This window comes from Schistocerca nitens, chromosome 9, assembly GCF_023898315.1.
Source record: "Schistocerca nitens isolate TAMUIC-IGC-003100 chromosome 9, iqSchNite1.1, whole genome shotgun sequence".
In the NCBI taxonomy this organism is placed as follows: domain Eukaryota; kingdom Metazoa; phylum Arthropoda; class Insecta; order Orthoptera; family Acrididae; genus Schistocerca; species Schistocerca nitens.
Genome location: NC_064622.1, coordinates 291,903,321 through 291,921,866, shown reverse-complemented (window position 1 = coordinate 291,921,866; position 18,546 = coordinate 291,903,321). Strand labels below are relative to the sequence as shown.

The following is an 18,546-nucleotide window of genomic DNA, read 5'->3' as shown; positions in this document are numbered from 1 at the left end:
TGCGAATACCCTTGACGCTGCATCGGAGACTGGAGCGCCTGCGACGGTGTATTCAACGACGAACCTGGGTGTACGAATGCAAAACGTAATTTTTTCGGGTGAATCCAGGTTCTGTTTACAACATCATGATGGTCGAATCCGTGTTTTGCGGCATCGCGGTGAACGCACATTGGAAGCGTGTATTCGTCGTCGCCATACTGGCGTATCACCCGGCGTGATTGTATGGGGTGCCATTGGTTACACGTCTCGATCACCTCTTGTTTGCATTGACGGCACTTTGAACAGTGGACGTTACATATCAGATGTGTTACACCCGTGGCTCTACCCTTCATTCTATCCCTGCAAGATAATGCACGACCGCATGTTGCAAGTCCTGTATGGGCCTTTCTCGATACAGAAAATGTTCGACTGCTGCCCTGGCCAACACATTCTCCAGATCTCTCACCAATTGAAAACGTCTGGTCAATGGTGGCCGAGCAATTGGCTCCTCACAATACGCCAGTCACTACTGTTGATGAACTGTGGTATCGTGTTGAAGCTGCTTGGGCAGCTGTACCTGTACACGCCATCCAAGCTCAGTTTGACTCAATGCCCAGGCGTATCAAGGCCGCTATTACGGCCAGAGGTGGTTGTTCTGGGTACTGATTCCTCAGGATCTATGCACCCAAATTGCGTGAAAATGTAACCACATGTCAGCTCTAGTATAATATATTTCTCCAGTGAATACCCGTTTATCATGTGCATTTCTTCTTAGTGTAGCAATTTTAATGGCCACTAGTGTAGAACGAATTGCTGCAGTATAGCACAGAAGGTAACTGAAATAAATAATACAACAAGACGAATAAAAAAAATGGCTTGAGTCCCCTAGAACGTAGAACTACTTAACCCTAACTAACCTAAGGACATCACACACATCCATGCCCGAGGCAGAATTCGAACAAGCGACCGTAGCGGTCGCGCGATTCCAGACTGTAGCGCCTAGAACCGCTCGGCCACTCCGGGCGGCCTAAGACGAGTAGAAATGATACTTATTTTCAAGACAAAAATTGCACTGAAGTCACCGCGAATTATATTAGTTCAAATGGTTCAAATGGCTCTGAGCACTATGGGACTCAACAGCTGTGGTCATAAGTCCCCTAGAACTTAGAACTACTTAAACCTAACCAACCTAAGGACATCACACACATCCATGCCCCAGGCAGGATTCGAACCTGCGACCGTAGCAGTCGCGCGGTTCCTGACTGAGCGCCTAGAACCGCAAGACCACCGCGGCCGGCAATTATATTAGTCCCCTGGACATTACAAAAGGCGCGGCAGTGCATGTTCTACAGCGTGCTCCCAAGTTCGCCACAAGATTGGGAACGGGCTCTTGTGGTACGGCGTTTATTTCTTCCACACAGCTCTGGAAAATGCTGAATGGTCGTTGATGCACGTGAACGTGCCGCAATACGTCTCCCCAATGCATCACGTACGCGCCCGATTGTATTTTCGGGGTAACGGGCAGGTCACTCCATTCACCGAATGTCATCTCGTTCTAGGAACACTTGCGCTGTTCGATGTGGCCGCGCTGTGTCATCCACAAAAATGAATTCACGGCCGAAACCACCCCTGAAAAAACGCTCATAGGGAAGTAGTGTGACAATAACGTTGACCTATGAGTGCATCGTGTTCAAAAATCTGAAGATCAGTACTTTTACGAAACAGTTTGCTTCCCAACATCATAACACCTGGATCGCCAAAACGATCACGGTCGACACTGTTGCTCGCTGGATTACGTACCTCCATATGGCAAGAGCTGGAATTACGTACTCTACCCACGGATATTGGCGAACATGATCGTTCTGGTGTTCCAGGGGTTATGTTGCATAGGCATACTGAATTCCGAATTTCTGAACACAGCGGTCAACGTTATTGTCACACTGTACTCCTTAACCACGTGCCCAGGGGTGCATTCGGCCCTGACTTCATTTTCATGTAAGACACTGCGCTACCTCATCAGGTGGAGGAGCTGTTGGAACTAGGGAATATTCGGTGAATCACTGGTCTGCCCGTTCCTTCTACTTAAATCCCACTGAGCACGAAAAATGGTTCAAATGGCTCTGAGCACTATGGGACTTAACATCTGAGGTCATCAGTCCCCTAGAACTTAGAACTACTTAAACCTAAGTAACCTAATGACATCACACACATCCATGCCCGAAGCAGGATTGGAACCTGCGACCGTAGCGGTCGCGAAGCTCCAGACTGAAGCGCCTAGAACCGCTCGGCCAATCTGGCCGGCCCACTGAGCACGAGTTGGATGCTATGGCAAGACTCATTGCAGCACTTTCAGATGCACCAACGGCCATTCAGCAGTTGTCAGCCGCACTTGTGGAAGAATGGAACGTGATACCACAAGAATTCCGTACAAACTTTATGGCCAGCGTGGGAGCACGTTGCAAAGCATGCGTTGCTGTCCGTGGAGAACACACACCCTATTGAGAACCATGTTTTATATTGATCATGGAACTATCATTAATCGCAGTAACGTCAGTCTAATTATTGTATTTGAATAAAGCATTGCACACTTCTGTCAGTTATCTTGTGTATTATTTTGCAACAGTTCCTTCTATGTATGGTCCAAAGTTTCATCGAGAAGTGTAACTTATCAGTGAAAAATCATGCGAAATTACTTTCGTCCTTAAGTCTTGCACACCAGTGTCAAATATTTGTGTACCTTTATTTTACTACGTTTTAGTAGCCGTTAAGTTGTGTGCTGTACAGAGGCGTAACGTCTAGATTGGGGATATTTTTGTTGATAATATTCCTACTCCAGTCAATATTTTTACTATCTAATTGCTGTTCAATGACTTTCGAAGCAACTATCACATTTTCTGTATAGACATTATGAGAGCTACATCTGCTTCAGTTTATCTCCTAACTGTAATAGAACGACACTGTTTATGGGTCTAATGAGAAAACTGAAGCACAGAATTTCAAATTATTTACATTTACATAGACTGACGAAATAAAACAAAAATTAAAAAATTCCTCACAGGCGTGACAGATAACAGTTTGAGTTTTACATTCTTTCACTTCCAGCACTAGATTTGACATGCTCATTAACATACAGGGTGACTCAAAATAATCGTCACAATTGACTGTTTCTATTGCTATGCGTGTAATTTATACTAGCTGATATTGTAAGGTAGTAATAATTTCATATTATTCTCGTTATGCATGCAAATGACATGGAAATGCCTGCAAAGTGACAATAAGTATGAACTGTGTGGGAGCTAGTAGTAGGGACGGAGGAGGACGAGGAATGAGGATAGAAATAGAGACAGACTGGCGGACAGACAGAGACCACGTTATGTGCAATGAGATTGAGATGATAAGGTGCATTTATGTCTGAGACAGGAATAAGGAAATTGTATTCATCGCTTCTTGCGAGGCTGAGGCTGATGTATTAAGAGAGACTAATTTGTTGTATTCACCATCTGCCTGTTCATTCAGCATCTTAGTGGCTGGGAAATTTTATTATTTTGAAGTTCATTTTTCTGAGACGCTACATAAATCTTCATGATGACTGTGCCTTCAAATCCGGATGACGAACCAGAGCCGTAAGAACAGGAGCACCAAATGAGAAATGACTGTAGGTTTAGAAACTGAATTACAGAGAGGTATGGTCCTCATATCTCTAGAGAGCCATTTTAATTTAGGTACCATTGTTTCCTTTATGTGAATAGCCAGCTGATCCTTTAAACAGTACCACAGACAGGTCCTTCTGCAACTATGGGTCAGTCCGATAGAATCCTCCGTGCCTAATTAACTCAACGTCGACGGGGCGTTACCTCTAAATATTGTTCTCTTCCATCGCAAAAGAAAGTACGGGAAACGATGAAAAATTGAAATTCAGAAGGCTCTCCGCGCTAATTGTTGCATCTCGCAATTCAATCTAATCGCTAATCGACCGTGTCGGCATTGCAGTTGTCGATTTACGGGTTAAACTTGTTAGGCAATAACACGGAAAAATGTTACCCAATTGCGCACACACACACACACACACACACACACACATAAACACACAAATCTCTTAATCGTTGAACAACCGATTTATTTATTCGCATCTAGAGACACGAAATACGTACAATTCACATTAACGTGCAAATTGTTTCAATACATCAGCCCACGGATAACACAGGAGGGCAATGAACTTTAGGCATTTAGGGAATGATTTGGCTGACGAAATTCTTTTCCAGTATCTCATGTTCCTCCGGAATTTCCTATAGCATACACTGGAGACTTTTCTTGGTCTCATTTTCGATGGTAATTTTGTCTGTAATACTGCGTGGTTCTCATCGATTTCCAAATTTTATGCGCCGAGACGAACTCATTAATTTCAACTTGGGCGCGCAAAAACAAATTAACCGAGACCGCTAGGTCACAGAGATTTATGAGTTCGCTGCGCTGCGAGATGAAATTCAAATATCCCTGCCTGAAAATTAAATCTTCGTGTTTGATCAAATACTTTACATGATAATCTTAGACTAACTTTCCGATTCGCTACGGCTGATTCTCGTTCCAACAAATTGACGTGAAGTATCTGGAGGAGAGAAACTTCACAGTAGGGTAGATGTATGTATGATTTCTCTCGCTTAACTCTTGCACCTTAAATACCTTTTGGTACGTCAAAGAGGTCTGTGACCTGTTTCCACATAGATGTCAACAGCTTGTGGTCTGTACTCGCTTCGGCGCTACATCTACTGGTGTTGGGGCGATGCAGGAAGGATTATTGTGGCCCGTGCGCAAGGATGACACGCTGGATCTTGAGGCATTCCATATTTTTTAAATTGCAAAGAAAAAAGAAGAAAATGGGTTTGTCGTTAGGGTTTCTGACTCTCAATCACGGATGTCGCCTGTCGATTGCGTTATTTTCGTCATCATCGACACGCAAGTCACCGAAGTGGCATCGAATACGAATACTTGCACCAGGCGACCAAACTACCCAGAAGGGGGACTCCCAGAAAAAAAAATGCTGTATTCACGCTTATTTTACATGTAGACGACCAGCCAGAACCTGCTCACCGAACAGCCGCCAGCAAATTTTCGTAACCTCGTAGGGCACTTGCATAAACACATGAGTTTGCTTTATTTTTTAGCTATGACTTTTCGACTACACCAAAACGTCTTTTGATGAGAAAAAAACAACATAATTGTTTCTTATTTCGGGGGAAAGAATTATAGTGGAAAATCGCTTTTAAAATTGGAATTTTTCAAGAATTCGTGACGTCTGTAGTAGGATAGGCGAATGGAAACCACGCACGAAACGTAAGTGATTTATTCAATAGTACTGCTTCAGCGTTTGGAGTCTATCAAGTAGACGCAAGTGCACGATTGAACGGTCTCTGTTTGCGTCTGTATTCCACCGATATCGCTTAACCAGTTGTGACATTGGAGCATTATATGTGAACTGATAATAAACTGTGGAATTTTCTCGAAATACTATTCCAAGAAAGGGTATTCAAACTGTTGTGCAAGATAGTGAGCCTTTCTATATATAACACTGTGATTAACTTCATTGCTCCACATGCAATGTATAACGTGAAAAATACGTGAGCGAAACTTTATTTACGTTAAGCCATTGTGTTACAATATCCATTTTTTAGTCTCAGATAGCAATGGATATACTATCGAACACAGTGCTGCCAAAGCAGGGTTACTGAACAAAGCCTTCCAAAATACCTTCACAAAAGAAAGCGAAGTAAATATTTCAGAATTCGCATCAAGAACAGCTGCCAACATATCCTCGGAGTAGTAAGGCAACTTGAATCACTTAATAAAAACAAGTCTCTTGGTCAAGGCTGTATACCAATTAGGTTCCTTCCAGAGTTAGCTCCATACCTACCAATCACATACAACCGTTCTCTCGACGAAAGATCCGTACCCAAAGACTGGAAAGTTGCACACGTCACACCAATATTAAAGAAAAGTAGTAGCAGTAATCTATTAATTTATAGGGCCATATCATTAACGTCGATATGCAGCACGATTTTGGAAGTTGTATTGTGTTTGAGCATTATGAATTACCTCGAAGGAAACGGTCTATTGACACACAGTCAACATGGATTTTGGAAACATCGTTCTTGTGAAACACAACTAGCCCTTTATTCGCATGAAGTGTTGAGTGCTATTGACAAGAGATTTCAGATTGATTCCGTGTTTATGGATTTCCGGAAGACTTTTGACACTGTACCACACAAGCGGCTTGTAGTGAAATTGCGTGCATATGGGTATCGTCTCAGTTATGTGACTGGATTCGTGATTTCCTATCAGAGAAGCCACACTTCATAATAAATGACGGAAAGTCATCTAGTAAAACAGAAGTGATTTTTCAGCGTTCCCCAAGGTAGTGCTATAGGACCTTTGCTGCTCGTTATCCATATAAACGGTATGGGAGACAATCTGAGCAGCCGTCTTTGATTGTTGGCAGATGACTAATAAAGCCATCAGGAGACCAAAACAAATTGCAAAACGATTTAGAAAAGATATCTGTATGGTGGGAAAATTGACAGCTGACCCTAAATAACGAGAAGTGTGAGGTCATCCACATGACTGCTAAAAGGAATCCGTTAAACTTCGGTTACACGATAAATCAGTCAAATATGAAGGCCGTAAATTCAACCAAATACCTAGGAATTACAATTACGAACAACTTAAATTGGAAGGAACACATAGAAAATGTTGTGGGCAAGGCTAACCAAAGACCGCGTTTTATTGGCAGGACTCTTAGAAAATGTAACAGATCTACTAAGGAGACTGCCTACACTACGCTGGTCCTGCCTCTTTTAGAATACTGCTGTGCGTTCTGGGATCCTTACCAGGTAGTATTGACGGGGTACATCCAAAAACTCCAAAGAGGGGCAGCAAGTTTTGTATTATCGCGAAATATGGGAGAGAGGGTCACAGAAATGATACAGGATTTGGGCTGGACATCATTAAAAGAAAGGCGTTTTTCGTTGCGGCGGAATCATCTCACGAAATTACAATCACCAACTTTCTCCTGCGAATGAGAAAATATTTTGTTGACACCGATCTACATTGGGTGAAACGATCAGCATGATAAAATAAGGGAAATCAGAGCTCGTACGGAAAGATATTGGTGTTCGTTCTTTCCGCGCACTATACGAGATTGGAATAATAGACAATTGTGAAGGTGGTTCGATGAACCCTCTGCCAGGCACTTAAATGTGATTTGCAGAGTATCCACGTAGACGTACACGTAGGCACACACAATCTGTGTAATAATTCGAGGCGAAGCTGCTATACAATCAAACAATCGAAGTATGCGTGTGTGCCAGTTACAGGCATTACAATTCCGTAAATATGCACTACAGTATGGAAAATACACAGTAATACAACAAACACGGTCAAATACTCTATTAACAATATCTGACATGAAAAGTACTAATACTAAGTTTCTAATGGCTACGAGTTGAGTGTGTTACAATATATTATAAAATATTTCTCCCGGGCTCTAGGGAATAACTCTCATTCTTTTGTCAGTCAACACGTTTTTCAAGTTTGGAAAGGTTCTTCCCGCTTCACACGGCTATAGATAGCAGAACTTCAGTGCAACAACGTCGAGATGACAATAATCGAAATTTTCTGTAATTTCAATGGTGGATATCGCGAAGAAAGTGTAATCCCAAATCCCTGGCCAACGCATTACCGCTTTAACAAAAACTTGACCTGCAGCTGATTTGGTTGCTACTCCTTGTTAACAGAATCGTATACTTCCACAGGAGACACAAAAGGGAGTCCCGAAACAAGAACTCTTCGTAGACTGATGCTGAATATTCTGTTCTCCGCAGCACTTCCAATACCTGTGATATTTACCATTCAGTCAGCTGCCGACTAAACAATTTTGACTATTTTTTAATAAGCATAGGTGTCTGGATCGATTGCGTAATCTGGAATTGCTTTTTATAATCTATTTACAGTCCCGACTTAAGAGTGTGACACAGTAACCTGAAAATAGCGCCAAGAACTCCAGCAGATGTACGCTACTGGCCATTAAAATTTTGACGCTATGAAGGTGGCACTCAGCGAAGGTCTCACTGGGTTGACAAGAACTCAGTATTTGAGTAATCAAATAGTTAGCATTTCATCGCAACCCCACAAGGTAGATAGGAATAAATTCATCTACGTTCTCTATTTTAGAAAAATTGCGCAAAGGACTCCTCATTCATGAACTGTATTTGGATGATGTTTGTTTGTGAACAGATTGTTTTATACTTCGTGTAAGAAAGAGAAATGTCTACCATTAGGAGTCGGAATTCGACAGCTTCCTTCGCGTTGTTTTGCCCTGACAGGGAAGTTCTGAAGAAATTTTTGCAGCTGTGTTCTCTTATTTTTCGTCACAGTCCTCTTCAATGACCGTCCGTCACGAACACTCAACACGCACTTTAAATCTTCGATACGGTGTCTTTTGAAACACCAAACACATCGGTTACCTTGATTACGGAAGCACCACGATACTAACACCAACAATCTGGCCATATTCGAATTCTCTTAGCTCCGACACAACGCGCTCACAGCTACACATAACACTGTGATGACCACCACTGATACTCGCAACACATTGAGGACAGTGCACAGGTGCTGTTCGTGGTCAGATACAACAGCGTATCCCATAGGTTTGGCTAGCATCTGCCTTTGTGTTCAAGTACGTATTTCTTGCAGTGTTTTCATATTTTTGCCCAACACCTTTAGATGCGTTTATTTTTTATTTTGTTTGAAAGTTTGTCAATAAAGGAAGGATTGTAAACACATTCGCGGATAGTTTCAATAATATTAATTTATTTTAGTTCCTCTGTTTTATAGAGTAGGATCTTATGTATTTGATTCAGCATTGCTTTTAAAAGAACTGTTTTATGTTGTCCTGGGTGACAAAAATTATTCTTGATACTTCCATCAGTGGTTATTGGTTTCCTGAATATGCCAAATTGATGTTTTTCATTTTTGTTCATAACTGTAACGTCAAGGAAATTTCTGTTTTTCATGTTTTACAGTGGAGATGATATTTTTGGGCATGTTGCTGAGGAGATTTGCAAGGGTGTCTATTTCATCACTTCTATTATTAAAAAAAGGATTATATCATCACCATATCTCTTTTAAAAGACATCTTTATCATTAATCTGATGCTTTGTTGAGAAAATTGCAGCTCAAAGTTGTTTATGTAGTTTAACAGTCTATCTGGGCTATTACTCGATATATAAATAAAGAACTTGGAGTATCAATTTTTCTCAACAAATCATCTGGTTAATGACACCAGCCAGCACGATCTCTCAAATAAAAGTCCTTAGAGAAGAGGAGCACCATAATCAACTTTGAAGTTCGACAGAAAGCCAGAAAATTCTTTTTTACAATTGACACTAAAACCTTCTTACAGACTGCAGTTGTGTGTTTAGTCCAGTCTAAGTTATACCCTCACTATACCTAACTGGATTGCGATATAAATAACGGTGATCTCGTATGCCTAGTGGAATTTTACAATGAATAAGGCTATTGTAACACAAGGAAAATAACACCCGATAATAGGAGGGAGTGTACAACGGACGCTTCTGAAGGAAGAATCTATTCTGAACCTAATTTAAATACTGATTACAATTTTGAAATGGTTGGAACTCAGTGCAACCGCTCAGCACCATACAGTGGGGTGGGGGAAGGGTATCATGTATTATTTAATACAAAAAATACTGCTTAGCAAAATAAAGGGAAAATTAAACGGTCATCAGCCCACTTGGACAATGAATATCCAAAATTATAAGAAAGGTAGAGGAAAAGAAAATTAATCAAATAATCACTAGTGTGGCAACAGAAAGTTGTCACACTTATTCACAACACAACAGTTGACGAAAAAATAAATGAATCAGAAAGCACTGAGTTTGCGGTTACTTATTTTGAAATACTAAAGTTAAATGAAGCTGCTGGCTAAATACGAATAAATAACTGACTGTAAGTGAAACTTTATTAGGTAAAAAAATGACTTTCAGTACCCTCACCGTAACGTAATAGAAAATTTGGAAGAAGGCAAGTAATTTGCTTTTAATTATTGAAAGAATGAACTGAATTTACTTAAAGCAAATGAGCGACTGATTTACTTTTAACATGAGAACAATAAAATACCTACCAAGAAGACAGCAGAAGTCACTTGCTAAGCTAAATTCAGAATAACTGAAATTGTCCACTTTAAATTTGTGCTGTATCTTTAGTTTTTAGTTATGCCAATGAAATTGTACGTCATTTCAAGTCAGTGAAGTTAATACTTAAAACTGCAAACCAGTTAAGCCTCTGTTATGAAATACGAGACTGAACAGTTTCTGAGGAGCAAGATTTAGACTGAAACTGGTCATTAGCAAGCAAACAAAACTGGCTGTAAATAGCTAATCAATTTACGCATTTTTACAACACTCGGTGCATAGAAAGAAAAGGGACCCTGCTTGGTAATAATGTTTGAGGACAAAGAAAACGCAGGTGCCCTACAGGTTTTAACTATTGAAGGTTATTATTCAAGAAAGTCACTAAAGTTTCGTAAAGGAATACCACTGGGTAAATCGGTACAATATTAGTTATATTCTGTCAGTTACCAGTCTTACGATGTTGTAGCTGAGCGGACCACGAAGAATGTAGCCGACGACAATACTGAGCTGCTGGTGCTGGTTGACCACCACGAGTCGTCTCCAGAGCCACTGATAATTAAGGGACAGGTAATAGTTAGAACTGTAGTTGCCTCTTCCTGTCCACTCCGACAGTACTCTCAATACTCACTGGTTAATGAAGTATATGCACCTATATTGGCGCGACCATAGCTGCACACCGCGTCTGCGGGAGCGCCAAACAAGCACTTCCGCACTCTTTCAAGACTCAAGCTGCTGTGTTCACTCCGCTCGCAGTGCGACAGAGACTCTCCATACGCAAAGATAAATATTGGCACAGCTGTTGCCATTTCGTCGTTGCTATCGATATATTTTTAACAATGTTCCCTTGGCGATTATCCAGAAATTTATAATACAGGGTGTCCGAAAAGTCTTTCCCTGATTACATAAATTGATAACTCAGGCTAGAAGTAAGATACAAATATGAAACTGGTGTCTAATTGTTTACAAACTTTCAAAGTTTTTTTCACAGATAACTTCCACATGAGCACCCTTGGTAGCAAGTAGCACATCTAAGCGATATTCAATTTCCGCCCACACATTAGCCAACATCACTGGAGGGATCGATTCAACGACTGTGGTTATCCGTTGCCGCAGGGTTTAAAGATCTGGTACACGTGTTCGGTAGACCTCGTCCTTGACATAACCCCATAAAAAGAAGTCTAATGAGGTTGTGTCAGGAGAGCGTGGAGGCCAAACCGTTGGCCCATCACGACCAATCCATCGCTCGGGAAAGGTCATATCGAGATAGGCACGGACGTCCAAACCCCAATGAGGCGGTGCACCGTCTTGCTGAAACAAGATATCGGGGTGATACTGAAGCAGCTGGGGAACAGCATACAGTTGCAACATGTCCAGATACACTGCAGATGTGACGGTAGCCTCAGCGAAGAAGAATGGCCCGATAATTCGATCGTGCAATAGCGCGCACCAAACATTCACCTTTGGACTGCCTCTGGTGCACTCCATGACCTCGCCAGGGGGTTGTGAACCCCAAATGTGCACATTATGGCGATTCGCTACTCCACTGACAAAAAGGTCGCTTCGTCGAAAAAGGCAATTCGTCTGAGATAACATCATCGTCCTCCATACGTGATAGCATTTCGACTGCAAAGTCATATCGACGTGTACTGTCACTGGGCAACAAGGCTTCAACGATTTGCAACTTGTATGCACGAAACAATAAACGGTTGCGTGAAATATTATGGAAAGAGCTTTTTGGGATCTGTGTAATTCACGTGAGGCTCTGCGCACCGATTTCTTCGGACTTCGCAGAAAATACTGCCCTACAGCTACCACCCTGCCTGCTGAGGTTCTTGGTCGACCAGACCTCGGAAGGTCAGCAACCGATCCTGTGTTCTTGAATTTCTCATACCAGGCTTTAATGTTGTTGACATCAGGTGGTTTCCTTCCAAATGTTGTCTGGAAGTGTCTCTGCACTGTGGTTGGTGATCGTGTCCCATGGTACCACAGGACACACTGTGCCTTCTCCTGATTGGTTAACATGGCTTCTTGGGCACTGCACCTCATCCACTACTTACGTACTGCGAACCTAAAACAGAAAAAAACTTTGATAGTTGTAAACAATTCGACACAAGTTTAATATTTGTATCTTACTTCTAGCCTGAGTTAACAATTTATGTAATCAGGGAAAGACTTTTCGGACACCCTGTATTTACATTATAGCTACTATTACATCCATAACATACTAAATATATTTTCCGTAATACAGCTTACAGATCCAGAAATAGCAGTATATTGGAAGTTATCAACAGATATTAAACGGCGAAAATTTTTGAATGGTGCAAATGATATTTTATCTGCGTTTTCGGTGTTACGAAGTGACGGCCCAAAATTATCCCCAAGCTTTTTAGGTTTAAGGATGGAAGAGATCTTCTGACTGAGAGGCGATAAATCTTTGTGAGGGATTAAGATTTCCTGCGGTTTAAATGACTCAAGCTTCAAATCTTTGTTCTGTGCTGTCTCTGATGAGGTAAGCTTTTAAACTCTGCCACCGTAGCAAACCGTGACCAAAAAATTTGTAGATGTTTTCAAGTGTTTTGAAACTCAGGACTGTTTCTTGATTATCCTCTTAACTTTTACAGCGCCTTCAAGGACTCAGTTTGCTTCTTATTCGCACACTATTGTATACGCCACTCATAACGTAACTCCGTTATAGTCTTGGCCGAAACACTTGCTTACATATGTACCCTTTTGTGATGTAGATTCAGTGAACTAATATTTCAATGCTGATGCACATTGAGCGTTGACCTGGGAAAAGGTGTAAGGGATTCGAAGATATTTACGTGAAACAGTCTTATTATTTAAACACAGCGAAACATTTCTCTCGACAGATGAAGTTTACTGAATTTTCCAGTTTTCCTGTCCATCTTAATTTTTCCTTACATTTTACTATTTTTTAATTCCAGGGGCTGGTTATCCTCGATGGCATTCTCCCAGTCGTGCTAGCCCCACTACGTTCCTACTGTCATCACTGAATAGTTTCCTTTATTATGCAGTGATTATTTTCTGCATAGCCTCTTAGAGAAAAAACATCATACCACGACGTGACGTAGATCTTAAAAATACAGGAAACCCTATAGTGGCCCAGGCCGTTGCTTAGCATCAGTTCCAGGGCGTTGCTTAGCATCAGTTCGAGACGAAACGAGTGCAAACAACATGAATATGTCGGTTCTGACACAACAAAATCTAAGAAGACCGTGAAATGCAGTACGAGCGCGGAGCATTGATAGAAGTCAGAAGGTAAGCCACAACAAACATCGCAGGTCTGCCAATCCGTAGCATCCAAAACACAAGCGACAAACTGAGTGCATCTTTTTGCAGAGGTGTAACAGGCGTTTATATTTAATGTATATGGGGATCATCGACACTGCAGTTATATTCAGAGTCAGTTGATTTTGGAAACTAGTCATTCTGACTGCTTATCAACGTTTGGCAAGGAGTTCGTGTTGGAGGATCATGAATTCGACCAACATTTTAATTAAATGAAAACCATACTACTACAAATTACTCATTGTCTAACAAGGTTTCAGCGCCAAGCGTGCTCTGTACTGGCTAATACATACATTGTTCGACAAAAGGAGTGTGTCACCGTAGTGTCTTGAAAAATATGGTTTTCGGCGAGGACGGAAACGACACAGGGTTTCGCACAATCCCCACCACACAGTCCCAGCTCTAACCAAGCGATCAATGAAAAACCAGAACTGACAGGCCAGTCGGAGAGCGCTATGTTTCACCCGCGTGTATGTAAATCCGCTGATTTTTGTTAACCGTCTATAGTACTGCCGCTTTTTTTAAAATCTGCCTGCTTACGCGTGGAAAAATATTTCCTCTGAAAATCATATTTATTTGCGATGATTCTACTTGATTGAGAAATTATGTTTAGAGTTTTTTTTCGTAGTGGTATTTTAAATAGCGAATTAGGAAACTATGTATGTATGAAGTGAAATGTGAAGCTTCTAGAATTTTTTCTACCAGGAATGTTAAAAGTTAGCGCAATGGTAAGAACAAACCCTATATCACGAATGCTATCGAATGCAATTACTTACATAGAGTGTAAACGCATATATGGAAAATTGGCATTTTTCGTAGTAATGTTTGATACGGTACTCACACACAGCATATCTATTATACTTTGATGCATTTGTTGCGTCAAACATTTTTACATTTTGATTGGGATATTGGTTAAAAATTATTCTGTTGTGAAATGTAGCCTTTAGGCACGTAAAGTGGACCTCCTGAACTTGCTTAAACTGGGTCCTTCACTTTTTCGCGTTTAAAGTCTTCCTGTATTAGTGCACACTCTTATTCCCTTGGAATTCTCTTGCTGATTCCAAGAGGGTAATAGGGAAGGCAGAACAGGGAAAGTGGAATCTGTCTAAAACGACGTAGTTCAGAAACAGGTGAGTTGTAAGAAGGCCAGTGAACAGTTTATTCTTCCAGAAATACACTCCTGGAAATGGAAAAAAGAACACATTGACACCGGTGTGTCAGACCCACCATACTTGCTCCGGACACTGCGAGAGGGCTGTACAAGCAATGATCACACGCACGGCACAGCGGACACACCAGGAACCGCGGTGTTGGCCGTCGAATGGCGCTAGCTGCGCAGCATTTGTGCACCGCCGCCGTCAGTGTCAGCCAGTTTGCCGTGGCATACGGAGCTCCATCGCAGTCTTTAACACTGGTAGCATGCCGCGACAGCATGGACGTGAACCGTATGTGCAGTTGACGGACTTTGAGCGAGGGCGTATAGTGGGCATGCGGGAGGCCGGGTGGACGTACCGCCGAATTGCTCAACACGTGGGGCGTGAGGTCTCCACAGTACATCGATGTTGTCGCCAGTGGTCGGCGGAAGGTGCACGTGCCCGTCGACCTGGGACCGGACCGCAGCGACGCACGGATGCACGCCAAGACCGTAGGATCCTACGCAGTGCCGTAGGGGACCGCACCGCCACTTCCCAGCAAATTAGGGACACTGTTGCTCCTGGGGTATCGGCGAGGACCATTCGCAACCGTCTCCATGAAGCTGGGCTACGGTCCCGCACACCGTTAGGCCGTCTTCCGCTCACGCCCCAACATCGTGCAGCCCGCCTCCAGTGGTGTCGCGACAGGCGTGAGTGGAGGGACGAATGGAGACGTGTCGTCTTCAGCGATGAGAGTCGCTTCTGCCTTGGTGCCAATGATGGTCGTATGCGTGTTTGGCGCCGTGCAGGTGAGCGCCACAATCAGGACTGCATACGACCGAGGCACACAGGGCCAACACCCGGCATCATGGTGTGGGGAGCGATCTCCTACACTGGCCGTACACCACTGGTGATCCTCGAGGGGACACTGAATAGTGCACGGTACATCCAAACCGTCATCGAACCCATCGTTCTACCATTCCTAGACCGGCAAGAGAACTTGCTGTTCCAACAGGACAATGCACGTCCGCATGTATCCCGTGCCACCCAACGTGCTCTAGAAGGTGTAAGTCAACTACCCTGGCCAGCAAGATCTCCGGATCTGTCCCCTATTGAGCATGTTTGGGACTGGATGAAGTGTCGCCTCACGCGGTCTGCACGTCCAGCACGAACGCTGGTCCAACTGAGGCGCCAGGTGGAAATGGCATGGCAAGCCGTTCCACAGGACTACATCCAGCATCTCTACGATCGTCTCCATGGGAGAATAGCAGCCTGCATTGCTGCGAAAGGTGGATATACACTGTACTAGTGCCGACATTGTGCATGCTCTGTTGCCTGTGTCTATGTGCCTGTGGTTCTGTCAGTGTGATCATGTGATGTATCTGACCCCAGGAATGTGTCAATAAAGTTTCCCCTTCCTGGGACAATGAATTCACGGTGTTCTTATTTCAATTTCCAGGAGTGTACTTCTTATGAGGGTATCCAACATGAAGTACAGTATACCTGAGGAAGCAGCAAGAACAAAACGAGCCAGACGTGCAGTTTCGCGGAAAGCTCTTGAAGAAAAGCATGTTTAGTGTTGTCGTGCTGTGGAAGCTTCTTAACTTCAAGCTTACTCGCAATCACTTGTGAAGAATAACTATACAACTAGCAGAGAGAAATAATATTGAACACCCTTTCAAAGACGAAATTGCTTGAAAAATGGGGAAGGTGGAGGAGTGGGGGAGGTAGTTCTTAAACGACACAAAGCGAGACTGTCAGGGCTCTCGGGCTCAGCAAAGAAAACACTCAGGAATTCTATAACTGCCTGGAAGATGTCACATTATACCTACTTTGAAACTAGATTATGTTTTCTTCGATTTAATACCTTATTCTAATTCTTTTTTTAGTTTTATTTTGATTATTGGTACGTGGGATCCGATTTTGGCAGCAATTTTTGGAATCCGCTACGTGTAAAGTTCTTTAAAAAAATTTATAATAACTTCTCCTTTATTTCCTATTATTAAAATGTAAATTGTACGTAACATTAAGTAAATATTACATGTTTTAATATACTATTTGACGAGTAACTATTTTATATTCTTTTAAAATAGAAAACGAAATGGGAGATCGCTTTTAGGCACTTTCCTCTCTGAACGTCATTGCTGCTCGTTCACGCTCAGCAATTTAAGCTGTAGTCTTAGGTTGCTGCCTATAGTCGAAAATAATACCTTGGCATAAAACGTGGGGGGAGGGGTGGGGTTGGGGGGAGGGTGGTCGTTTGCATCTGTTGACGCGCCCATTCACAAAACACTACCCGGTTATGAAATTCGGCACCATGACGTTCTTGATGCAGCGACGCTTGATTTGGATGATAGCTATAATGATTCAATATTGTGACAATATTTCCTTCAGACATGCCAGAATCGCGGTATAACTGCCGTGTGCTTATACATGGCGCGTCCCTTCATTCCCTGTTCGATATGTCGGAGGAATACAATGTTGCGAATGGGATTTCCAATTAGATGTTATGAAATACTGGCCTTGCTATCCTCGCCGCATGGAGGTGGGGTCCCACGTTCCATCGGATGTTCAAGGGACATTGAGTAGCATTACGTAAATTACGGTTGTGTGCCCATTTCTAATCCGCCGATTACAGCGCCATCTGTGGCGAAACGAAGAACATGCCTCAGACAAAACATATGTAGATTTTGTCGTGGAATCGTAATCTCGAATAAAAAAACAGGCCTTCTCATCAAAGATTTCAAAGTTGTCTCCTGCCACCCACGCACGAGATGAGGTGGCGGTCGAGTGTAGTATCGTTGAATGTACTCCTCCGAGACAAACAGATTGAAATTATAACTTTTTAAAAACTTTCTTTGATCTGGTGTGTAGCTTTTGAGGTATTTCAATGTCTTCAGGTAAGATGAACACCCTATGTATTTGTTGGCTGCGAGTCCTCATGTATAGCCCTTCTATTCAGTTCGAGAGTAATGTTTTACTGTTCAGTGGGTGATTGTCCGTTGTCCTGTCCCCCTTTTCATTACTTTTCATACAGCCTTAACTCTGTTGTCAGAATTACTGATTCTGACATGTGCCTGTTCCTTGATTTCTTAATATCTTCTCTTAATAATTTTTATTATTTTATGTAGTATTCGTTTACTGCAGGATCTCTGCTTATTCTTGCCAACAAATAATGACAGTAATTTATCATGGAATAGATTAAATTTTGTGTTATTATTTGGTTCATTAAAAATTTCGTTCCAAGTCATCTCTAGCACACAATTTTAAAAACTTTTATCTTGAAATCTTTAATTATTCAAACTGATTTCCACTGGGGGGTATCAGTACTGTAAGACACTATCTTATTTATCTAAGCAACTGTGCACCATGAACAAAGAGAGATTTCGTTACTGGTTAAACAGTCATTTTCTTGCTTTGAACTTCAGTAAAGAAAACGCTATCATTCAACCCTGTGCTTATGTGGCGACTCAGATAGGCACAGAATGTCTATCTTTTCACAACTCTCTCAGTTTTCTTAACAGACAAGAAGCTCTTCTATCTTATTACTCAGTGCTCTAATGTTATGGTGAAATAAGCTAACCTTACTCTTCTGAGTATTTTTAGGCGTCTGTGTGTGTAATTGCTAGATCACCCCTAACGCTGCAATTACTGTCCTTAACCAGGCTGTTCCCTGCTCCGCCTACTACGATGACATGATACTCTTTGACAAAATCTTTGCTGAAATTCCCTATGTCCTCTGTCACCTGGCTAAGGCTAGCACTTGGCTTTACAATACTTGTGGCCTGGTACACTGTTCCTAATTTGTCCTGTACCATCTGTCATATACCCCTTCCATGGTCACCACTTAGCAGCAAGAATCTTTTCTTCCTGCCCTCTTTTCGTCCTGACCTACACTTAGTTACTTTGCTAAAACTCTG

The 18,546-nt window shown here is 42.2% G+C and overlaps 1 protein-coding gene and 1 non-coding gene across 2 annotated transcripts in view; both read left to right on the top strand.

Annotated features, from left to right (window-relative positions):
• LOC126203385 (rabphilin-3A) overlaps positions 1-18,546 on the top strand; it is a 1,010,032-nt gene that overhangs the window by 416,827 nt on the left and 574,659 nt on the right. The gene's annotated exons all lie outside the window — the stretch shown is intronic.
• Positions 4,722-4,828, top strand: LOC126204729 (U6 spliceosomal RNA). The gene has a single exon (XR_007540531.1). It is a non-coding gene; the product is annotated as a U6 spliceosomal RNA (small nuclear RNA).